This window comes from Melanotaenia boesemani, chromosome 10, assembly GCF_017639745.1.
Source record: "Melanotaenia boesemani isolate fMelBoe1 chromosome 10, fMelBoe1.pri, whole genome shotgun sequence".
NCBI classification, from domain to species: domain Eukaryota; kingdom Metazoa; phylum Chordata; class Actinopteri; order Atheriniformes; family Melanotaeniidae; genus Melanotaenia; species Melanotaenia boesemani.
In genome coordinates, this window is record NC_055691.1 from 25317395 (window position 1) to 25343197 (window position 25803).

Consider the following 25803-nt stretch of genomic DNA (forward strand, 5'->3'; position numbering starts at 1 on the left):
ATATTTCATGTAATCTCTTTAACACGGTCAAAAGGTCTTGGTTGAATATGCCAATGCAAATCGCAAACACACACACACACATACATAAACAACAAAACTACAGCAGAGCCAATTAATAATCTAATTATCCAAAAATCTGAATAACAGTGATGCACCTGTCCCCTCTAGTAATACTCATGCTGAATATAGCCTATAATCTAATAATGCCTCAAGTAGTTTATATTATAAATAGCTATTATTATTATCATTAAAATCATCTTCATGTATGTTGTTTGCAATTATTATGCAAGCAATGATCTTTTATTGCTGGAGACTCATCTGAAAGCCAATTATAATAATATAATGTCATTAATGCCTAATTAGGATGGAATACTTTATAAACAGTGTAATAACAAAATGCAGACAAAAAAGGCAATTAGGTCAAGATTTATGCACTGAATATCAATTTCAAATGCTATCTGTGAATTCTTTAACAATGACAACTATTTCAGTATTTGTTCTGCTCTCACATAAACTCACATTTTCTCTCTAACTAACTGATTAATGGCCTGTTGTCTCATTTGATAACTTCTTTAAACAATTTCACCATTTTAAGCCATCATCAACTTCTCAGTTTCTGGACGCACTCCGCTTCTGTTTTATTCAGTTCAGCCCCAAATCACCAAGGGTTCAATATCTGATTCCATCTACAGCAATACCCTTCCCTCTTTAATACTTCTCTTTGTACTTGCAGTATCTTTATTATTGTTCATTTTCTGTGGTCGTTCGGAGGAAATAAAGGGAGTTGCTGATGATTCTTCTTTATATGGATACAGGAGTGATGATTTCTTACAGGATCTACGACTTATGGCCAGCAGTCTCTGTGCTTTACATGATCTTGCCATTGCAGATTTATCTTTATCAGTGTTTTGTAATAAAATGTTAGTGTCCTGTGGAGACTGAATATATAAGTGCTTTTTAGAAAAATAAAAAAAAATATTAATGAGTTGCATGGTTTTTTTTTAATGCCATCTATTTGTTTCTAATCATTTTTTTCTTGACTTGCTCCTGATCGAATGAACATCTCACTGAGCTTGATATGTAAGATTACTGACATTTGGACCGTTTGTCACTTTGTATCTTTTCAGACTGTATTCATCAGTAAAATACTCATGCAACTCACTCATGTCTTCCTTTGTCTCCAAAATCTCTGACATTCACCAGCACCTGGCCAAGTGGGGAGCTGCAGTCTCTGGAGTGGACTTCACCGCCCCCTACTCATCCCCCATAACCACATTCTCCAGTTTTATTCTCCCCTTCGTCCAAGCCATCTCTGTATTTATCCTCAAATCCAAACCCTCTACTTGTCAGCTGCATCCAATCCCTACAGCTCTTGTTAAAACCTGCCTCTCCTCACTTGCTCCCCTTATCACCAAAACCTCTACAGTCACACCTATTTTGAAAAAACCTGGCTTGGACCCCACTAATTTTAATAACTGTCGTCCAATTTCCAATTTACTCTTCATTTCCAAAATCTGCGAAAAGTCTGTTGCTTCTCAACTTCATAACCATCTTATCACTGACAATATTTATGAGCCGTTTCAATCCAGTTTCCGTCCTCTACACAGTATTGAAACAGCACTCTCCAACAACCTTCTCATAGCTTCAGCTTCTGGTTTACTATCCATTCTCATCCTTCTTGACCTCACAGCAGCATTTGACACCATCTCTCACAGCACTCTCCTCGACAGACTGTCATCCATTGGCATCACTCACACCCCCCTCACCTGGTTCACTTCTTACCTTTCTGGCCGCACACAATTCATTCGACTGAAATCCCATGTATCAAACTCTTTCACTGTCACTGCTGGTGTGCCCCAGGGCTCTGTCCTGGGGCCCCTCCTTTTCATTATCTACATTCTTCCACTTCGTTACATTTTTCGCAGACACAATATTAATTTCCATTGCTACGCGGACGACACCCAGCTCTACCTCTCTACCAAAACATCCTCTTCACTTCCTCCAACCTCTCTTATTACCTGTCTACAAGAAATTCATTCTTGGTTTTCGTCCAACTTCCTCAAACTCAACAGTTCTAAAAGAGATGTCTTCCTGGTAGGCACGCCCCACACTCTCTCCAAATCCAACAGCTTTCCCATTTCCATAAACAACTCAACTGTCCTTCCGTCCCCTCAGGTAAAGAGTCTGGGGGTCGTCCCCGACAACACACTTTCTTTTCACTCCCACATTAACAGTATCACCCGGTCTGCATACTTTCATTTGAGAAACATTTCTCGTCTCCGCCCCTCTCACACCCCCCCACACCCCTGCCATTCTCGTCTACAGCCTTGTTACCTCCCGGATTGTCTACTGCAACTCACTTCTTTTTGGTATCCCCAACAAATCCCTCCAGAAACTACAGTTCCTCCAAAAGTCTGCAGCATGCATCATTAAACGGACTCCTACTACTCACTACATCACCCCCATCTGAATCAGAACTAGATTTAACGGTTCCAACAAGAATGTATTTGGAGCGTTCTGTGCTTGTCTTTGAGATCGATAATAAACATCAGAGTTCAATCCCACTTCAACCACTGCAACCATACAAATTTTCCACACCCAAAGAAACAAGTATTGATTAAGAGTACAGGCTTCCAAGAGGTTAAGTGCATCCTTTGTATCTTGTTGTTAGAGATGTGATATCCTCTTCTAACTTGTCTGTGGTCAACACCTATGCCTGCTATTTACAACCAAAGGGCTTCATTTATACTATGCTTTAACTGTTTTTCATAAGCTAAGAAGAAACATTAGCTGTTTGTTACTCTTTAGTCTATATTTGGAAAATATCATTGAGAACTTAGACCACCAATAGTGGCTGTTCATTGTCTGGAGGGAGGAGAACAGAGAATGGGGCATAGTAAAGGATCACACTTTTTTTAAATGGTTGAATGATCCATAAGGTTCTCGGAAAAGACGAACTAATGCTGGGGGGAGTACATGATTACTTTACACACTTTTTCCTGCTCTAAAAAAAATTATACAGAACTACATCTGAGTGCCGCCCCTACAGGAGTCCCGCTTATAGTGAATGATGTGTCAGCTGTCAGCCTGGCAGTACCATGCAGATTAGATATCAAACTGATCGTGAGAACAGCTGCCATTTTTACAATCTGTCTGCAGTCTCTTCGGAGTCTCCTGACAGACACAAGGCCATGGAACCGTGCCTGGTTTACCAAAAGCATCTTCCTTCCAAAATCATCTTTTTCTTCATAAACCAGGATTGACAGAAAGCAAGATTGGTTGTGCCCTAAACTCAAGCATATGGACAGGGACTTTGTGAATTTCTGGTCTCCATTCTTCACTGGTCTCCCACATGGTGCATGAAACAACCACACCAGTAGTTTGACTTTCTAAGGAAGTTAACACAAGATCATGATTTTGAATAATGTAGACAAATTCTGCCATAAAAAAACAACACATTTTTGTAGCCTCTTTTTTGTCTTATGAATAAATACACTGTTAAATGGGCCTAGAATAGCAAATTAATTGCAGATGCATCATAAGTGTCCTGTCATAAGAAGTCCCAAGGACTGAAAATGTTCATTATTGATTATTTTTGTTTTGCCAGTGTAATCTAATAGCTTTCAAGTTTTTTTTTCTGATGGAACTGCAGCAATGTATTATCAGAATGCCATACACCTATCTAATCTTATAGATACATGAGGGAAAAAAACTAAGGTTGAGATGAAGATCAATATCCAACATCACAAAAAAAAAAAAAAAAAAAAAAAAGGAAAACTTTGAAAAGGAAAACATGGACGGTTTAGAACTGGGCAATAAGAAGTCCTTTGGAAACATTTGGACAGAGCTTAAGTTTTAAGCTTAAAAGGTTGAGCTTAAACTTAGTGTAGGTGGAAGATTGTGACCTTGTTGTTTTGGGGGTAGGATATTGGCGGGGGCTGCCTTCTGGCTGCAGGTCCCTGGTGTTTTCCTGTGGTGTCTATCTGGACTGCTCCACTGTGGGGACAGCTCTATGTCCGGCCCTGTGGGGTTGTGGGAGGGTCTGCGGTTGGGGCTGCTTTGTGGCGGTGGGGCATGGCCACTGGTGGGGTCTGGGTCGGTAGCCCTTGGCCGGGTGGCCGCACTGTTCTGTAGTGGGCTGGGTGGGGGTTTTGGGCTCTGGTGCCTGGGGGTGGCTCCCTCTGCCGCCCTTGGAGTGGGTCCGGAGTAGTCTTTGTGGTGGGGTGGCTTGGGTTCTTGCTCTGGAATTGCTGCTAGTCGCTCGAGTCTCTGGGCTACCCTAGTCTGTCTCTAGCCTACATAGAGTCATGGTCACATTTGCATGATCACACTCATCTCTGCTCACTCCCGATTCTTCATACTCTGCATGCTGACATAGTTCACTGGGCTTATACACAAGCTACTTTTGTTAAGGTTTTTTTTTGTTTGTTTGTTTTTTTGTTGTTTTTATGTATGTGTCTTTGGTACTTTGATTGTTGTCATGATACATCTTGTCGTTGCTGTCTTGGTTACTTTTTTTTTACAAGCACCTGATGATTGTCAACTTAGTTTACTTGTAAAAGCTGGAAGAAACTCCCTGTATGTACAGGTGTAGAAGTTGGTTGTCTGGTGTTAGGTTGGATTGAAGGGTTGTTGCCTTCTATCTGCTGTATCTTTGTCTCCTCTTCCTTTTTTCCACTTTTCTTTTTACTTCTTTTCATCACTGTCCTTTTTTTCCTGTCTCCTCCAGTCATGTCCAGCAAGATTACATAAATTCCATAATTCCAAATAAATAAGATAAAACAATTAAAGAAATAAAGAAATAAAACCGGACTCTGCATCAGTCTGTTGTGGTGAAGAAGGAGCTGAGCCAAAAGGGAAAGCTCTCGATTTACCGGTCGATCTGCGTTCCTACCCTCACCTATGGTCATGAGCTGTGGGTAGTGACTGAAAGAACAAGATCGCGAGTACAAGCGGCCAAAATGAGTTTTCTCCGCAGGGTGGCCGGGCTCTCCCTTAGAGATAGGGTGAGAAGCTCAGTGATCTGGGAGGGGCTCAGAGTAGAGCTGCTGCTCCTCCACATTGAGAGGAGCCAGATGAGGTGGCTCGGGCATCTGATCAGGATGCCTCCTGGACGCCTCTCTGGTGAGGTGTTCTGGGCACGTCCCACCGGAAAGAGGCCCCGAGGAAGACCTAGGACGCGCTGGACGGACTACATCTCTCGGCTGTCCTGGGAACACCTCGGGATCCCTTCAGATGAGCTGGTGAATGTGGCCAGGAAGAGGGAAGTCTGGGTTTCCCCGCTTAGGCAGCTGCCCCTGCTACCCGACTCCGGATAAGCGGCAGAAAATGGATGGATGGATGGATGGATGGAAGAAATAAAAACTGAGATTATCAAGAGGAGTCTCATACTCATAAAGCTCCTCTTGGCAAAGCAAATTTGTTGCTCAACACAGCAGCCAGACCATCACTGTGTTTGCTACAATGCTGGACAGGATAGTTAAAAAAAAAATTAATGGGCTTTCTGGGGGATAAGGGACTGGAGCTAATGTCCAGCAGCAAATGCAGAATTTCTGTATATTGTTTATTGTCTTAATTTTTTTTCAAACCTCCTTAAATAAAATCATTGAACACCTTGTAAAAAAAAAGCATATCAAACACAAGTTATTCAAACTAGGATATTGGTAAATATCTTAAAATGTCCAGGGGGCATCTTTAAAAAATTCATCAGCAACATTTCTTGCTAAAGTCAGTGTCCCTGATACTCAGGATAATTCATGGGCCTTGATGAACAGATTTTTAATGCGAGTCATATATCTTAGGAGGTCTCCAACATAAAAAGTGTTGACAGTGTGGTCTGTGTATTATCCAGAGTAACAGACATGCTGATTCTTGAGGTCCTGCTGGCTCAGTGTTGTACTGCATATAGAAATTGTAAATGAACTGTGGTGTTGAATGCAACAAGAATATAATTCAAATTATGTGAATCTTAAATTGATTATTTATTCACTTATTAAATGATGAGTGTCTGTCAGAGGAGGAGAAAAAAGAATCTCATAGACCGTACTGTATCTGAGAAATCAGAATCAGAATCAGAATAGTTTATTGATCCCGGAGGAACTTGTGTGCACACAGTTGCTCCGTACCAAATAAAGAAAGGATACAATGAAGATAAAAAAAAACATCTCAATAAGAAAAATGACAAATTACAGTTACTAATATCTATATAAACAGATACAGAATAAATCCTGCCAGTGAGTAATATGTACCGTATTATCAATATGATAAACAGTAAAATATAAATATAATGCAAAGTGCAAATGTGTAACAGTGGATGTTGTTGCTATATGGAGGAGTTGTACAGTTTGATGGCCACAGGCAGGAATGATTTCCTGTGTCATTCAGTGGAGCATTTAGGTGGTATCAGTCTCTCGCTAAACATGCTCCTGTGACTGATCAGCAGATTGTGAAGTAGGTGGGAGGTATTGTTTAGTATTTTCTTTATTATGGATAACATTCTCCTCTCTGACACCACCGTCAGAGATTTCAGCTCCATCTCTACAACATTACAGGCTTTGTGGATCAGTTTGTTCGGTTTGTTTGTGTCTGCAACACTCAGCCTGCTGCCCCAGCATGCAACAGCATAGAGGATAGCACTGGCCACAGCAGACTCATAAAACATCCTAAGCAGTGTTTGGCAGATGTTAAACGACCTTAGCCTCCTCAAAAAGAGACGTCTCTGGCCCCTCTTGTAAAGTGCAGTAGTTTTCTATACCCAGTCTAGTTTATCGTCAATATGCATTCCAAGGTATTTGTAATCCTTCACCACTTCCACATTGACACCCTGTATTGAAACAGGTGTCGCTGGTGCTTTGGATCTCCTAAATTCCACAATCAGTTCCTTAGTCTTTGTCATATTAAGCTGCAGATGATTCTGCTCACACTATGTGACAAAGAAGTCCACAGCAGCTCAATATTCCACCACATCTCCTCCACTGATACATCCAACCACAGCAGAGCCATCAGAAAACTTCTGAAGGTGGCAGGTCTCTGTGCAGTAGCTGAAATCAATTGAGTAAAGGGTGAAAAGAAAGTGGGAGAGGACAGTCCCTTGTGGTGCTCCACTGTTGCTGACCACCGTGTCGGACACAGAGTGCTGCAGGTGCACATACTGTGGTCTTCCGGTCAGGTAGTCCACAATCCAGGACACAAGAGAATCATCCACCTCCATCGCTTTCAGCTTCTTACCCAGGAGGGTTGGCCTGATGGTACTGAATTCACTGGAAACGTAAAAAAAACATGACCCTCACAGTTCTCGTGGCTGGTCCAGGTAGGTGTAGACATGATTGAGCAGGTAGATGATGGTGTCCTCAATTCTGAGACGAGGCTGGTATGCGAACTGAAGAGGGTCCACATGTGGTCTAACCATGGGTCGGAGTTGATCCAGTATGAGTCTCTCAAGAGTCTTCATGACATGCGAAGTCAGTGTCATGGGTCTGTAATCCTGGGGGCCACTGTGACATGGGGTCTTTGGTACAGGAACAAGGCATGACGTCTTCCACTGCACTGGGACGCTGCAGACTCATCATCTTCATCTACCAAATCCCACGTCATGCAAACTGAGGCCACCAATATCACGTGATATCATCAAAAGAAATCCTTTTATATGATATTAATTTATTTATTAAACATTGCCAGTCCATGGGGGGACCGCTGACAAGAGATAAAAAATGAACAGGCTCAAACGCACTGATGGAGGCAGCAGGGCTACAAAACCAGAATACTCTGTCTCTTGTTTGATGCTGTGGATTTGTTGCCTCATCCACCATACTTTTGTTTGGGGAGTTAGGAATTCATGATCAGGGATTACAGCAGGCCACAAAGGCAGATCCTGAGGCAGCAGATAACAGCAGCCGCTTGCTCCAGCAACGGCAAAAAAAGATCAAAAGTTATAGACCCAAACATGTAAATTTGTCAGGGGCAAAATTTTAACCACAGAAAGGGACAGCTGGGATGGGAATAGTGAGGTCTCATCCTTTGTTTTTCATTATTTGGAGTAACTTTAATTTTTATTTATTTACTTTTTTCTTTTGTTTTGTTTTTATTGGACAGTTAAATCTAATTTACAGAATCTGATGCCCACCTTAGTCTATACACAAATTAACTGCTTGCAACACAAGTGTTAATCCAGTTCTCTCTTCTGCAGAATGAAATTCATATAGTTGTGTAAAGTATGCAGGATCTGGTCTTCTAATGTGGACGACAATACTGGCTGGGTTCTGTTGGTTTTAACGATGAAGGCAAGTCCTTAACTATAGTCAACTAAGCAAGAAAACGGTGAAGTAAAAATCAAAGAGAAACAGAAGAAATATAACACAATCAAGCATAGCTGGCTACTTAGTAATGCTCAGCCCACAGACCAGCTGATCTCAACACTAACCCACATCTGCTGATCAATAAGCTAGTTCTCTTCTGCACATTCAATTGGTAAATCTCATATAGAGCGCTCCATTTAAGCGGTTTCAGCCTCAAGCTTTTCATGTTTGCATGTGGAAGAGCAAGGAAGCCCCAGAACAGAACTACAGCACCAAATGTGATCTATTATAATTGCACATGGTTATTATGATGTTGTTGATGAAAGTCATCCTGGCTGAGCCTCTATTTGAGACTCAAAGGGATCAGAGCCAAGATTGTTAACATCAATACATATGGGCTGAGAAAGAACTCCTGACATCTTGGTAATTAAAATTTGAGAAGACTTTGTGGTTTTTTTCATCCATCTGAGAGACACAACAGTGTCAGCAGAGCTGTCATGAGGGCAACAACAAAATTACAGTGGTACTAACAGATATTTCTTACTGGTGTTAAGCAGAAAAACTCTGTTCTCATTGCTAAATATTTGGTAGCTTACATGTTGGAGCAAAATGTGGCCAATGTATGTGTTTGTATTTGGTTTTGTTAAATGAATTAGTTTGTACTAATCAAAAATATAGAAATTCATCATAGACTTCATTTCCAGAAGAACTGTTTTCTGGTCACAGTTCTGTTAAAAAGGTGCTTTAACCTTGAAGAATCTGTCTAACCTCTCCCTAACATATCCAACATTTAAATGTCCCTGCAAGAAACTTCATCCAGTGTTAAGTTTCTAAATCTTTCATGTGGAAAATCAAAAGAAAGGAAATCTTGTGGATACACCAGGAATGCAAAGTATGATGTTTCTATAAAACAGTTTACTGAATGAGTTTGAAAACTATACAAAGAACCTTTTGACAACTAACTTAGTTAGGGTACTCTGTAAACTTTAGCAAACATCTTTTGGAACTGTCAGTACAGGTGGAAAAAAAGATCTGAACACTGAAGAAAATCCTCACCTCATCGGATGTGACATGATCTTTCTTTCCTGGCTGTCAGGAGAACTGAAGAGTGCATTCTTGCAGAAATATATAGGATTTAATTATAATAATTACTCTATTCCAGGCAATTTGCCATCTTTACCTCATATAATTTTAAATGTTTCAGCCATGTATAAAAATAAATCAATAACCCATCATGGAGTTAGAAAATAGATAGAAGTGGTGTTTCCTGCAGGTTGTTTATATGCTTTAGGCTGCGTTATATTTTTTCTGTCCTGCGTCGTTACATGAGAAGACGGTGGATGTGGTCGTGGATTTGTGAGGTTAGGTGATAGAGTGGACGTGGGTGGTGGGTAAGGAGGGGGTAGCGTCAGTACCCATGACGTCACCAGAGTTTAAAGTGGGCCGCGCTTCGCCCTGTGGAGAGGAGAGAGAAGAGGGAAGAAGCAGCGTCGGTTACTCTCACCTGACTTCTGCACGACCGACGATTTAAACTCTACAAACTACCTGGGTCCAGAGTTTCACGCCTTACTAAAGGTGGAAGACCGTGTTGCACAGTGGACCCGCTGAACTCTCCTGACTTGCGGGCGATAACTTTCATTATCAGGTTTATCCGAAGGGTGAGTTCAAATGCATTTCCCCGAAAATCTGGATAGAGTTAATCAGCAGAGCGCAGTCTAATGATGCTGTAGCAGTCCTGTCATCACCACCAACGACGTTTTCTGTCCAGATAAACAGTTTTTACAGACGTTTGTTGAAACAAATGCATGTGTTAATATTTTTGTTTATATTGTTGAAGCAGTCCACAAGAAGTTGCAGCGCAGTCTTTTGCCGTTTGGACAGCTCTGCTGTTGGTTGATGTGACAAATAGTGCTTTCTATTTAATTAGGCTATTGGCAAGTCTATGCCTTGGAAATGTGCTGTGTGCCAAAGGGGCTGTATCATCCAAGAGGGTCTTAAAATCTGGCTATTGCAGCATGTGTGTTGTTTTTACAGAATCTGCCTCGAAAACTACATATTAGCTAGATAGTGATGTAAAATCTTAATTTAATGTTATTAACGCTGATTGTTCTCACATGTGTTGCAGGGGGCTTCAGCATCTGATTTGAACTGCTTCAGTTTTTGACTGTTCAGGCCACGCTTTCCCCGTTTCTGATAAGTTTGGTGGCTGTGGCTGGTCGTCGCTATTAAAAATTTGGCTCAATTTAATTTTACCTTTACTGCCTATAAATCTATGAAAGTGGCAGCTGTGCAAATTAAATGCATTGCTCTGTCTTAGATCAGTTTTTCTGTTATGAGAATGTGCTTTGTCTTAAAAAAAAGAAACAAAAAGGATTTGGAGTGATTTAGTGAGCATCCTTGTCATGAAGAATAAAGATGACATATGTTATGACATTTTTGAGCCACTAGATGACAACAGAGTGCAAGTGGAAGCAGCTGGTTAAACTTGCATTGGTATACAATGAGCAGATATGCACCATTGTGTGATAATAAAATCATTACAGTTACTGATTTCCTTTGTGAAAGAAATAAGCAGACCGAGACGGCCTTTGTAAAATCCATGATTTTTATCAAATCACTAGTAAATGCATGCAACTCACAAACCCGGACCCCCACCCACATACTCAGGAACCCAGCTGTAGCTGCTGTTATTTTGCACTGTTGGAGCTGCATACATTGTGGCACATGCTCTGCATGGGTTCTCCGCATTATCGCAATTTGTCACAAAGGCATTTATCACAAATGCACCTTGACAACACAGCGGTGCAGGTTTTGTATTCACCCTGAGACACTTTGTGTGTGTCTTTCAAAAAGTTACATTTGCCTATTCCCTCACCAATGATTGTAATGTGTTATGGACACACATGTTCAGTTTTTAATCAATTCACAGTTTTATTGTCCCATATTCATATTTTCTCCAGAGAAATATGCAAACACAACACATCCACATTTGCAAATAAATAATTCAGATGATCCAAACTAATGTTTAACTTGCAAATATTATTTGCCTTTGTGTTAAAAAGTTAATGAGCAGTCCCATCATCAAAACTGTTTTGAATCCAGTAAAGCAACAAACAAGGTCTGTTATTTTGGACCATCATTACTCCTCAGAACAAAATGTGGACGAAAATCAATCTAATTTACCCTTGGATGTGATTTTAATTTTTCTGTATTTGAGGTTGCCAAGCAAGCTGCCAAAAAACACTAATTTAATTTTTAAATTTGTTTTTTTTCCTGTGAAAATTCTTCAAAAATATAATGCTTATAAACACTGTTAAAGAAAAATGTCATTTTTCGTCAGTTTCTTGAGAATAAATCAATTAAGAACTTGGCAACAGATTAGAAGATTTTTTTCTTTCGAGATCAATGATGAAAGATTTATCAACAGTGCAGTGAGACAAAACGGTCATTTCGGTCACGATCACATTCACATTTACATTTTTTATAGATTTACGTGATGTAGAATAGTTCTGTACAAATTTAAATGCAACATAAAAATGAAAGCGTCTTGACAAACATTTCGGTGTTTAGTTTTTATTGTTATATAATCCTTAGGATCATTTACATTTCAGACCCACATACGGCTTTACATTTAGTATTCAGTACTCACAGAACTTGAAAGGTCTGTATGAGTCTGTTAATATTAAAGCTATTTTTCATCTTAGGTGAAATAGTTTTTCATTAAAACACGTGACCTGGAAGTTGTCGCTATAAACCACCTGATGTTCCTTCAGGGTTAGGGCTGTGATTTCAAGCATCTTTTTCCAGCGATGCTAAAAACAAATTGATACTGAGTTCAGCTTCAGTGACTTCATCTCTCAGTAGAGCCAAGGACAGCGCTTGCCACAGAGAAGGTGTGAATTGTGGCATTATTTAGTGAGATGGGAGCAAATACCTCCTTGTATTACTATTTTTTGTGCTTTCTAAGGAGTGCATCCTTTGAGGGCATGTACCTGTTAAGTGGCTTGCGTATTTTATGGAATTTTGGTTGTGTGCACTTTACAGTCTAATAAACCCCTTCAACTAGAAATCCCTGTGTTAGGCTCAATCAATATGTTTAATTAGTGCTGACTAATGAAAGAGTGTATCTGTAAATAGCTGACAGCTTTCTCACTTCACAAGGACACATGCTATTGGAAAACAGAGAAATTGCCTTCCACGGTAGGAATAGGATCTTATACAGCCATTCAAATGGTAGATTAGACAGAAGGAATACATTTGTGAGATGTCTGTCCATACGTTCACAGTTCTGGTTCTTGCTCCTTGCTTTCTTCTTCTTTTTTTTTAATAAATGCAATTAGCACTCCATCAGCTGCTGGTTTGGACTCATGCAGGCTCAATAATCTTTTAATCTCTCATGAATTAAAGGATTTAGAAACACTTGCCAGCACATATGTTTAGCAATGTTTCCCCCCATGGGCTTGATACGCCATTAGCAGGTTCATCTGCAGTGTGTCTTGATTTGCAGAATGACTGTGCAGTGTGCTGTGGGATAATGAGTGGATTGTCCAGTTCACAAAGGTACATCAGAAATCCATCTTGGAAATTTGACACAAATTTTTAAGACTGCACATGAACACCTCAGTATGCTGTAAAATTCTAGCAGGGTTTCTTTCAGAGTTGGTCATGTTGAAACACTGCTCTCTATCAGAGTCCCTCACAAGTAACAGCTCACTGACCTTTATTCTGCAAATGAAGCTGTTTTTGCTCTGCGATGACTGATAGATCTTATTATTTCAGCAAAAGTACACTGAGCATTCAGCAAATACCCCAGAGCCATAGCAACTACATTAACAAAAGTTAATGAAAGAGATGGAGGCATGATCCAGACTTTGCTGTGCTTTTGAAAGCTGTTCCATTTACATTTTGAACCGAGAAGAGGGAATGAAAACAATATATACCCCAGCATGCACCCACGTCTCATCTATCTGGTGTAAACAAATTTATGTGGCAGTTGTAAGTGTTGTGTTTGACTTTCCAAGTAAACACAAGTTCGTTAAAGACAATTTTTGGGGGGAATGAACACTTCTTCTTTGTGTTGATCATCAAAGCAAAACTGTGTTTGTGCATTTTTGCATCGCAACAAAGTTGAATAAGTGCGAGGTGATGCTAAATTTTTAAGGCCTCAAGATTTTGCTCCTAAAACAGCATAGCTGGCTGGCATTGAAGAACAAGAAGATGTTTGCAATTTAGATTTAGCTTCAATTGCTGTCCCAGAGGTCTGGCCATGTCTGCATCTGATTATGCTTGCATGCATTTAATTAATAAGTCGACAATGCACAGCATTGATGCTGGTCAGCCAACGCTCTACGGGGGGAATAGATTGCCTGAGCTTGATATCCAGCCACAGCGTCTTAGCAAGGAGCAGAAACGATGAGCTCAGGCAGATTTCAGATACAGGAGCTCCAGTGCAGAGCTACTTTAATCCCCCCTCCCTCAGGTGCAGTGCTGGGCAAGAACGTCATACAATACAGCTCACCAGAGATGCTTGGCCAATCTCTGATTAATGCACTCATCAGTTCTTTTCCCATTTGTTTTAATGACAAGCGTGTCCCTTGTGGGAATTTGGTGACTTTTCCCAAATACTGCTGATGCATCTGCTTGCATCTGCCACTTTTTCATCCAAAAGACCTCTGATGGAAAGCCCAAGTTTTCTGACATGAGGAGGCTGTCAGTAGCAGAGCAAGGGGACCGCACAACACATATTCCACTAGAGATACAGGATGCATAAGCTGAGGAAATGAGCTGTGATAACATCTCAGCATGCTGCGATGTGTTGTGCTTTGTTGATAAGGCTATTATTCATAAACGTGCCTCAGACAGCAAAAATTCACTCCCATCTCAGGCATATGCTTTTTGTGCAGTTTACTTACGGCTTTGCATTTGAAGCTAATTACTGTGGAGTTTAAAAATGATTCAATCATTTTTTTCAAACTACTCAGAAACCACAATTATTCACTGAGAAGCCACGGCTAATCTTCTCTCCTGAGAACTGAGGTCACTGAGCAGAAGTGGAGAACTGAAATATGGTCCTGTCAGAAACATGCAGAAATTTAATATTTAATGTTAATTTGACAGCATCAAGAAGGTACAGAGAGCCACTAAGAGCATTTTGAAGTGTTGAGAAAATTACTCTTAATGGTTGAGACTCATTTTTATAAAAGTCCTAAGAAATCTTATGTAGCAGACGGTTCATCAGTCCGATCACTGAATGAGGATTTAAAAAAGTGTTATATTAAAATCCCTAACAATACCCTCACCTCTTAAATAGAGATGTAAAAAAATTAAGATATATTTTCTTTTTGTTATAATTTCTTGAACATGAACTTGTTTGGCCACAAAATCATAAGGAGGTCTCAGTATTGTGCAATGTCTATATGTATCAGTATTATGTCTCAGTGGACTAACTGATATGGTTATTATTGTTCATATTTCATATTATACAGTCATTCAGCAACATGATCAATGATAGATGATCATCATCATGACACATACAGACAGGAAAGTGCTGTGGTTGTGCCACATTTGGCTGTCGATGTGTGACAAATGATTAAAGTAGACAAATGAGTCACTGAGCTTTACTGTCCATTAATATTGTGGTGCCTATTAGAGGGTGATACCTTGCCTCTGGGCACCTTTCACAGAAGGACCTCTTCATAATATGTTTGGCTGCCTGTTGCTGGAAATGTGAGCCTCTGTGTTAGTGTATAGATATATATATGTATGGAGAGAGAGAGAGAGAGATCTGAATTTGTATTTAATATACCATATTGCCGTCTCATCTCAGCTGTTCTATACCTGTTTAGCAAACGTGGATGCATCTCAGCTTGTCTGATCAGTTTTAGCAAGAAAACCCTGGACCTTTTCCAGCGTCTGGTGATGGATCTTCGTGTTATCAGTGAGACGCTTCGAGCCCTATACCACAAAGCTGCTGAGCTTATTCAGCACCCGGGTACCTTGCTTGTGATCAATGACCGGCAGACAGGACAGTGAATGCAGCACAGATTGAACCACAGCTGGGATTTGGTTGCTGAATAACAGTCCTCTCAACAGGGGTGACTCATGAATAATACACCAGCCAGCAGAGTGCCCCCTCTCCTCTTGTACCTCGCATGCAATGCTTTGCACTCAAACCTGCCCAGAGAGTTTAAGTTTAGGGCGCAAATATCACAGGCACCTACAGCACCAATATCAGGCAGTCCTGCCTGCTGCAGCTACATGATAGGAGAACAATAAAATAAAAACTGAAAGAGACGTGGAACGCTGTGACGGTGAATGAGGTTATATAAAAACCACTTTTCATCTAAAATGGTGTTTGTGTGGTTATGAATCTGTAGAGTTTTCTATAATTTGCATAAAATTTACATTTTACACAAGTCCTAAAATTGATAAGCAACCTAATGAAGAAACAAACTATAGTTTTTTAAATTAACTTGTTGATTGTTGAAATAATTAAGTTTCACATATCTGGAAATGACACGTGAATTTTTAGAATAGACAGTTAATTTGAATGTGAAATTAGTGTCCGGTGTTTTAAATTAATGCAAAGACAAACGAGGCAATTAGGCACCTTGTTTAATCTAAAGAACAAGGATCTATCAAAGTCGGATCATCACAGTATTCTGAAGCATATAGCTGTGAAAGTGTATGATGGCATAAACATAAGACTTCCAAGGACCTCAGATAAAAAGTGTTCAATTATCATCAGACTGGAATGCAACAAAATCATTTTTATTTATTTATTTATTTTTTTTAAACTCTTTATTTTCAAGTATTTTGGATGAGTTATAACAACAAGACAGAAAAAAAGAAGGAAGAAAAAAAAAAGAGAAAACATTTACATAAATAATGAAAGGAAAATACAGTAGTACGTCCCTACCCATCTCACTTCCCTCATACATACAAAAGAAATAAAAATATATAAATAAGTAACTAAAATTATAAAGTACATAAATTTTAAATACATACATATTGCGGGGTGACAAGTGGTATTTGTGTTTATTTTTTGTTTCTTATTGTCTATTCATGTTTATGCATGTTATTGTCTTCCATTCAGAACCAAAATACACACTCAAAATCATTTTTAAAGAGATTGGACTCCACTTAATCCACAGTCAGATTGTGTGGGGAAAATTCAAACCCAAATGTTGTTGGCTAATAAATATCACACAAAGCAAGGCATGTAAGAATCAAACGTAACAGAGAATAAACTAATAAGAGGCTATTCACATTGGCTTGTGTTAGTATTCATGGAGAACACAGAGAAAGCAGTTTGCTTGAAATCTATCCATTTTCTATACCTGCTTATACCTGTTCTTCCAGTGCTGGGTTGCAGGGCCCTGGAGCCTGTCCCAGCAGCTCCAGCCAAGGGGCAGGGGGACACCCTGGACAGGTTACCTGTCCATTGCAGGGCCAACGCAGAGAGAGACAAACAACCACTCACACTCACTCCTAGGGAGAATTTAGATTGACCAATTTAGCTAACATACATGTCTTTGCGCTGTGGGAGGAAGCCAGAGATTATCAGTGGTTTTCTAGTCTAAAATAACAAAATGGTAACGTAGGCGAATTGTGTATAAGACAAGCAAAAACTCACAATCGAATAGTAATAAATAAGCCTAGTGCAATGCAATGTATTAGATTTGGAGTGACAACTAGCTAGTTAATTGCCCTGTCGCTGGGTACAAAAGTTTGAGGAATCTTTATTGTTTAGTTAAATTACAGAGAAACAACGTGAAAAAGAAAATAACTGATTAGAATATTGAAGCATATAGTTGAAATGTAACACTTATAGATACAAACCAATGACTTCATCTGGTCAATGGCACAGAATCAAGGTTCAAGCGCAGCATACTGACTCAGAGAACTAAAGTTTCAGGGGTAAGCGGGGTCAGTGGATGCGCTGTGGATTCAATTTGTGCGGCGTTGCAGAGAATCACAGCCAGCACCTGCCTCAATATGCACCTGGTATTTTTACAGCATTACCAGTGGGATTAGTTTAACAGATACATTAATACACTACTGCTACTGCGTCTCTTGCTACCCACTGATGCTTGTGCTGTGCCAACATATGATGGTTGAATCCTCGTAGGACATACTGAACCTGTCATGTGAATTTAAGTTTCAGAATTTAACAAATTAGATTTTGCAACTTAAAATCCACATTTTTGGATTCTGACTGAAATATTTAAAATCTGCTTTGTGTCTGGGATTTTACATCAGATCAATTTGCTTCAGTTAAAATGCTCTCCACTCTGTTTGCCCTGTATGTTGCATTTGAGCTGATCTGAGCTCTATTAGAGCATTGTGCTGACATGCCTGTATCATCTGAGAGTTTAGGTTTTTTAGACCTAATTTTATTTGCTTGATGATTGTTTTAATGATTAATGTTTTTTGTGGTTAACAATATGTGTTTGTCAAGTGACAATCTCAGAACGGAGATTTATTTCTTTTTTTAATCAGACTTTAAGTCCACACGAATGAGTAAGAATGTGTTCAGATGATCCAAAAATAGAACCTTATGGTTTCAATAAGAGGTGTTATGTTTCGAGAAAAAAAGAAAAGAAAAAAACCCCACAACACAGACATGGGAGAAGCGGTATCATAACTTGTGCCCCTTTTACTACTTTTAAGTCCCCTAGCTGAAACAGTCATATAAGTTATCTGTTTATAACCTCAATAGGACCTATAACAACATTTTGTAAAGTACTGGTGTTTTGTTGGTTTGGCATACCTTGTCAGAATAGCACACCATACAAAGCCTTGTCTGTTGTTTAGGCTACTTTTTCAGTGGCATAGCTATGTTCTGATAGGTGGAATATGCAGACAGAATACAGTTCATGAAGAGGTGTGATGTTTTGACATGTTGGTTACGCTAATATTTAATATTTAATTTTACAACAGTAATTGAAAGCTTAACATTACACGTTCAATCTCAAGCAGTTTGGGAGAAGGTGCTGGATGCTGATAACTTAAAGCTACAATATCTGTTTAAACGACATTATGACCTCACTTGCAAAAATATCAACAGAAAACTGCAGTATAAGTGCACTTTTATACACTTCCTCAGGGTTAAGTGAACTGTGTTATAAATAGTTATAAATATTCCTTAAGTAAATTCTTAGATTTTGCAATTGGTTACATTTCAGATTCATTTATAAGCTCATCACTTCAGTGATGAAAGCAGTGATTTTTCAAGTATTCATCAGGCGAGCAGAACAAAGCAGTATGCCCTTTGTTCATTTTTTTTTAATGCATTCAATTCAAGTAGGCGTATTTTGTTCAAGTGGATTCAAGGACATTTAAAGGGTCACGGTGGCAAAAAATTGGGCATCCATCTTTAATGCAAATCCAGTTGATGGAGCTTTTGTTTCACCAAACTGAGATCACCTGGTTGCGTCATAAATGCTGCAGGAGCATATTTTCAGATTTAATAATCATGATAGCAAGTCATTCCTCTTTCAGTCATTGACTAGTGATCTGGAAGGTTAATGTGCTACATGAGCAACAGGAGTACTCCGCTAATCTAAAGAGGATTGTAGGAGAAGCAGTTAGTTCTAAATGTGTGCACAAGAACTCTGTTGTACATATGTATAGATTTAAAAAATAAATGTAAACATAATGCATTTGTATAGTTGAAAATGCTGTAATATTCTATACCTTAAAGATGTAGGATGTTTCACTTCACATCGTGAGCTACAGTTGCAAGTTTTTTAATGTTTTCACTTTGTGAGTCATGCGTTTTGTCTCTTACATCATGGAGAAATGTGTACCTAATAATATCTACTACACCAAAGGCAGGTCTGAGTATTATATTTTGGATTTGTTTGTCTGTTGCCAGATTTGATCAGTGCAATGACATTATTGTAAAAGAATAAGTCACAAAACTTTACAGTTGCATCACTGAGATCAAAATGAAGGTTGAGCTGAATTATGCATGTTTTCTGAAGCATGACTAGTGAGTAAAAGCTAACAAAAGTAGTGAAGCCACATAACCCATTCTCTGTCAACACCCCTGCCTTTGTCATTTATAATATATTTACAACTTTCCATATGATATACCTGTATCTGATGTATAAATATGTAATGTTTTCTGAGATGGATGTTTCAAAGAGTCATTTATATCACTACCAGAGCCTGTCCCCGAGTTTGGGAAGTACTAGTAAACTACCCTATTGTCTTATATGGTAGGTTTTTACAGGAGCATTGTGTAAGATTGATATCTAGTGGTGTAGTTACATATTGCACCAACCTGAATGCCTTGTGGCTCAAACACCCCTTTGAGGTGTGTGTGAAAAACAGAAAAATGCAACTAACCAGCTTCAGAGCTGTTCTGTTTATCTGTGCTCCGTGGCTGAAAACATAGTGGTGCAACATGGCAGTGGGAGGAGGTTGTCTGTAAATATAAATGGTTCCTTCTGGAGTAATGAAAATACAATAATGTTACACAAACTCTAAAAAGTAACTCCTTTCTGACTAACATAAGCTCTAACTACCTTTTGACCGAATAACCACTTTAAAATAAATTTAAACACTAAAAATAAAAGTCAACTAAAGCACAGGTTTGCATAAACGTTACAAAATTGTATTACTGTTTAGCCAATCAAAAAATGTGGCCTACTTGAGTACTTATGTTTAAGTTAATAATTTAATAGTTAATTATATTTTTATTGAAAGGATCTGATTGGAATACTTCTTGACTACGTTGCCTACATCAGTGCAGAATTATACAGTATGCGATATGTTTTTCTCATTGTGATGTGAAGTCCTTTGAGATCTCAGAGAATGGCTTGCACCAAAGCAAAGTGCATCCACACACAGCGGCTTTTCCCTTCCCTGCTCCCCCTGTTTTCTTCACACACCGCTTACCCTGCGACATTTGGATGGGTTCTCACTGCTTGGCTTCTCACATCTTGGACACTGACACAAAATAAATGAAGACACAAAGAAGACACAAGGTTCAGAGTTGGAAAGGGTTGGTGGCTGAGGTGTGAGACTATTGGAGTGTAAAATTGCTCTGGCAGCCATGCTGTTGTTTCAGCATTTCATGGCAAGCTGCTCAGCTGGACTCTTCTTGCCTATTCAGTGATTCCTTCCCTCTACCTCTTCTCATTTGTCACCTTAGGTCTGTAGAAGCTATTGAATTAGAAACTGTAATAACCATGCTGGTCAGTGAGTCTGCTCTGTTCTCCTCTGAAGATGATCCTGGTGGAGAGAGCAGAAGGTTCAACAGGCTAATATTCACACATTAATTTGTCTAAAGATGTCCAACTGTTCTCCATCCGCTCTCATTAGTTGCAATCAGTCACAGGGTGGCTAATTGTCTGCACAGGGAACAAGACTCTTACTGGTGCATGTAAGAGCCTGACTGGTGCTTCCTCCTGGTGGCAGCAGGAGGTCATAACCAGGCTGTTGAGAGAAGAACGATGTAGTGCAGAGGGCATTGCAACACATTTACCTGTCAATGTGATGCCTGGGGTTTGTTATTAAACGCATGTTGTGAAACACAGTGACTATTCACAGCAGCAGAAAGAGCTATGTGATGTCAAGCACATTGTTTGTTTGGTTCATTAATTGGTGTTGTTTCACTAATTAGGTTTCTTATTGAAAATGTTGGCCTAAAGCAAGTAATTGCTGACATGTTTATTACTGTAGATTCTGTGCCTGTTATGTGAAGAATCCAAATATAATTAATGAAAATAAGAGCGCTGTAATGTTTGACAGTGGGAAAACCAAAAGAAAAACAAGGACAGAGTTGCTATATACTCTAATCTATTATCTATATTTGATGATCATGTTTACTCACATTAGTTTCACATTTTATGCTGTTTCTTTGAACAGCTTATGAACAGATGGCTGACCAGCTCGACTGCTTTCCCCCCTTGTGTGTCTGATTCTATATTCATAAAGCTAACGTTAGACTAGATTAGTTTCTCTGATGTCCAACCTCAGGCAATTTCTCATTATTGCCTGTGGTTGGGAGTGGGAAGATTCCTGTCTGGGAGTACACATAACAGTGTTTTGTCTGCTGAGGCAGGCTGCAGAAAGTCGTTGTGCCCTGAGTAAAAGAAACAAAAGTACCAGGAGAGCCTCCCTCCAGTGGGCTGTGTCTGGTGTTGGCCTGCCCTGCGGTAAGGCAAGGTTATTCAGATGAAAGATGGTGTTAAGATTAGTGAGCCCTGCCCGAGCGCATGGACGTTCAGCGTGCCGCACTGTGTGATTTATGAGAGTCATGATATCAGCAGTCGCCACATGAATAAACCATGTGGGCAGAATTAAGCTCCTGTTAAACGACGCACAGCGATTTCCCAGGTGCTCTAACAACCGAGCAGGAATCAAAGTCATCAAAGTTGTGTAGTTGTTTGCTGATGACTCGGAACGGCGCCTCAAGATCTTCTGCTTTTAAATCTCCTCTGATTCATTTCCTAATTGCTTCTAAGTCCCATGTCTTCAGTGTATTTAGCTGATTGTTCATTTGTTCATAAACAACAGTAACTTCTGATTGTAATATATGACACCAAAATACAAAAATGTAAAATTCACTGAAAGTCAAGCTGTCAGTGGCTACAATCAGCTACTGCTGATGATTATCTCAATTATTCAGTTGATTATTTTGTCAGTTAGACAACGAAATTTATATTTTATTATTTGTGGAGGGCCAAGATTAGTTGTATAGTTCCGTCTTTCTTTGGTCTAATCAACACTTGGATAAAACCATGATACTTTATAAACTTTTGAAATACAGAAAATCTTCATAAATGCAGAAATTAAAACAATTGTTTCACAACCTTCTTGACCGATGATTAAAATAGAGCCAGTTTTACACAAAAACATCAGCGTGTTGCATCATGGTTCCCACTAATGAGCCCATGAAAACGCTTCTTGTTTGCTTCATCTTTGTGATCTCTAAAACTCCCAGAATGAGCTATGAAGTCACATAAATAAATAAATAAACAATAAGCCTACATTGTTAACTAAGGATGTCAAGTTTGTATGATCAAGAAAGTCCTTATCCAAGATGTCACTGTATTACCTAAAATGTGACTATGTAATACAAAACTTTTATCATTTTTATTAATTCTCTAGGTTCTGATTTAGGGTTTGTTCCTCGGGCTCTGCTTTAATTTTTATGTCTTGCATATCCTCCAATTTCATGGAATAACCAAATCATACTGCAGGACTAAATCTTTTAAATTTCTTGTAATTGATTGACTATTATTCCGATAACATACACAGTCATTTTAATTGCTTTGCTTGTAATACAACAGAAGTATATCATAATACTAAGTCCACTTCAAACAGAGTGTCTCTTTTGTACATTTTCCATTCTTTAATACAAAGTGTCAGCACAGGAACAACAGACATGGAGTTGCTGTGTTGGCTGAATACCAGCACTTTCTCCAGGGAAGCTTCAAACTGCATATGTAATTATGTGCAGGCTACTAACATGAATAACGCACATCTGTCCTTAGTGTCCATCTTCACTCTGCCTGGAAAATCTTAAGTGATATTTTCTGTCAGTTCACTGCATATCCTTGCAGATGAGTTGAACAGCTAATGTCCATAGCCATAACTAAGCAGTGTTATAGCAGGATTTTCCAGTCTGATATTAGGAGCTTGTGTTAATCTTTAGCTGGATCTTGTCAGGATAGCATACCTGATTATTTGGACAGTAATATTATTATTATTATTATTATTATTATTAATAATAATAATAATAATAATAAAATAAGAGGTCAGGTGCAAGACATTACTTCAAATGGCTCCAAGTGTATTGCCAGTATCATTTACTATAAATGCAGTGACAAAAACTCTCTTGGGCCTCACAAATCCAGTATATTTGTTTTGCTCGTGCATGTCTAAACTTTCTTTAAAGCAATGTGGAGAAATTAAATAAGCACATAATCATAAAACCAAAAAAAAAGAAAAGAAAACTATTTAAAGATACATTTACACATCAGGTAAAAGTATTACAAAACTATGTGTAGAATATAAAATTAAATAAAATATCAAAAGTAAGTACAATAATGCAAAAAAAAGACTGTTTTAGCTACCAGGACAAGAGTTAAAGAAAATAATAATAATAATTTTAATAGTATTTAAGTACAACCTGAGGTAAACAACACATGACATAGTACACATAATCCAGATTAGCCATTATCCAGAATTCAGAAGTCCAGTTTACAGATTCCAGAGTTATTCATAGCCAAGTGTGAGCAGCTCTATAAATGCAGAAGTTTTGGGAATTTGCTGGTCTGAAATATTCATCTGGGTGTTAAAACAGTACTGTTACGACCCAATACAGGGGTATGAGAGGGACGTAACATAAAGGACAGTCCCAGGCAGTTGTGAAGGTGGAAATCATCTGACAAGCCTGGGCCATAACAAGTACCAAGGAGGAAAGACATCAGCAATGATCTTAAAGTACTGAGTTACTACTCATCAATTTGAGTTATAATATTATTTTCAGACTGTACAGAGCAAATACATCTCAGACTCTACAGGCCTCAGCTAGCATGTTAAATGTTGAAGCAGTGACAGAACAGGTACAAAAAGATTAAACAGGTGTGCTGTGATAAGTTATGTGAAGAGTTGAAGAGTAGAACAGCTCTCTAAAAAAATGAAAGATTTTTGTAAAGTTTAATCTAATTTGTAAATTAGATTTGTAAAGTTCCATCGAAGACTTTTGGAAACAATGTCCTTTCTACTGAGAAGTGGAGATGTTTGGTCAAAATATATAGCATCACATTTGATTAAAAAACAAAACAAAACAATAAAAGAAACAAACGCAGAATATCAGTAGAAACATCTTGTACCATCTATCAAGCACAGTGATGGAGAGGTGGTAATTTGGCTTAATTTTTGTTTAATAAACAAAAATGGTTTAATATGTGGTCATTCATCTGTTGTTTATTATGACAGAACTTTATTGTCATTGCAACAAAAAGTGCAACAAAATTACTTGAATTAGCCTAATTTTAAGGTATTACGAAGATCAGATGATTTTTAATATAATTAATTCTTGATTCATGAAGCTGAAGAACTGAAACACTGTGTAGTTTGTTAGTCACATGACAGTACTCCCTGTTCATACAGCCATTATCTGTTCAAATTTGTTGCAATATACTTCTGACATGATGCTCCTAAAGTCTTTAAAAAGTCACATGAATAACATACTGAAATGCTTCATTTCCTCTTCAATATTTTGTGAGAGTAAAATTGAATTCAGTAGAAATAATCAAACTACTATTAATTTTAAGTCCTATTTAAAAACAGCTGCCACTTGTGAACAAGCAGTCATGGAGATTTTAAATACACTTTAAACCAGTAACAAGCAGTTTACTAGTCAAAAGTAGCCAGTTTTTCTTTTGTTCTTGCACTTGTCAGAAAGCCAGCATGTCTTTTGACATATTTTTGTCCTCTTTTCTGGCTTCTAACACATCAGAATCTCAGGTATATGACTGGAACCAGCATTTATGAAGCAGCACACCATGGCCTCTCTAATGAGGCCTGACTCTTAATGACTCAAAACCACCAACAAGAGACAAGGATGGCCAGCAGTGGGGTTTCTCATTGGCAGTCTGTGCTGTGTGGTTACATCGCTAACCTTTAGATCACTCCAAATTAGGTTGCTGCTGGAATCCTTCAACTGTGATTACAAAACAGATTGAGAGGCTGGAAGAATTCTCATAAAAGCTGTATATTAGCTCTCCGTTTGAATTTAGCAGTGGGATAATAAAATGATTGCACTAAGACATAAGACATAATGCTGCCCGACTGATCAGGAATTTTCTCACGATGCTTCAGACAAGATTGCAATGCCAAGGGATGTTTCCGTTGACTGGTTTCGATTATGTAGAGGGAAATTAACACAAGCAACACTAAAAACAAGCACTGCGACAAACAGAGCTCTGAGATCGGGGTAAAAAACTGTTTGAGTTTAAAGCTTGCTTCCACTAGTCGGTCATGCCTGCTGAGCATCATTCATGATTGCCAGATCTGGTCAGCCAAGGGACAGAGTGGTTAATTGCATTGCACTTTAAAAAGTCACACACTGAAGACACATGGTTGTAATCATTCAGATGTCCCTGCTGATAGGCAGTTCAGAGGACAAAGGCCACTCTGCCTCATCTGACTTAATGTTTTTCCAGGTGGGTGCCCAGTGTTAAACCTAGATGTATGTCTCAAGACTCAGAAGTCCATATCACATACACCACATCCTCCTTAGACCCTGACTTTACACACTGACTCTTTTCTTTTCTTGTGGCTACATCAATAGCCTAAAAGATGTTGCAATTTCAGCCGTTTGCTTGCCGGTTCAGATGCAGCAGCACATTGACTGGGAGGTTTTCATAGTCTCAGTAATCAAAGTGGTGACAAACAGGAGAGAAACACATTTAGGGTGAAGAAGGTCCCTGGAGTACAATTTGTTTGGCGTAAGTGAACACTTTTCAAGTAAAAACAGAAAGAT

General features: G+C 38.9%; 1 protein-coding gene across 7 annotated transcripts in view; it reads left to right on the forward strand.

The window, feature by feature from the left end:
- Positions 1–9777: 9777 nt before the first annotated feature.
- Positions 9778–25803, forward strand: part of megf11 (multiple EGF-like-domains 11) — an 80731-nt gene continuing 64705 nt past the window's right edge. For all 7 annotated transcript variants that reach the window (XM_041998110.1, XM_041998112.1, XM_041998115.1 and 4 more), the window contains exon 1: positions 9778–9952. The gene's annotated coding sequence lies outside the window, so the exon portion shown is untranslated. The remainder of the gene's footprint in view (positions 9953–25803) is intronic.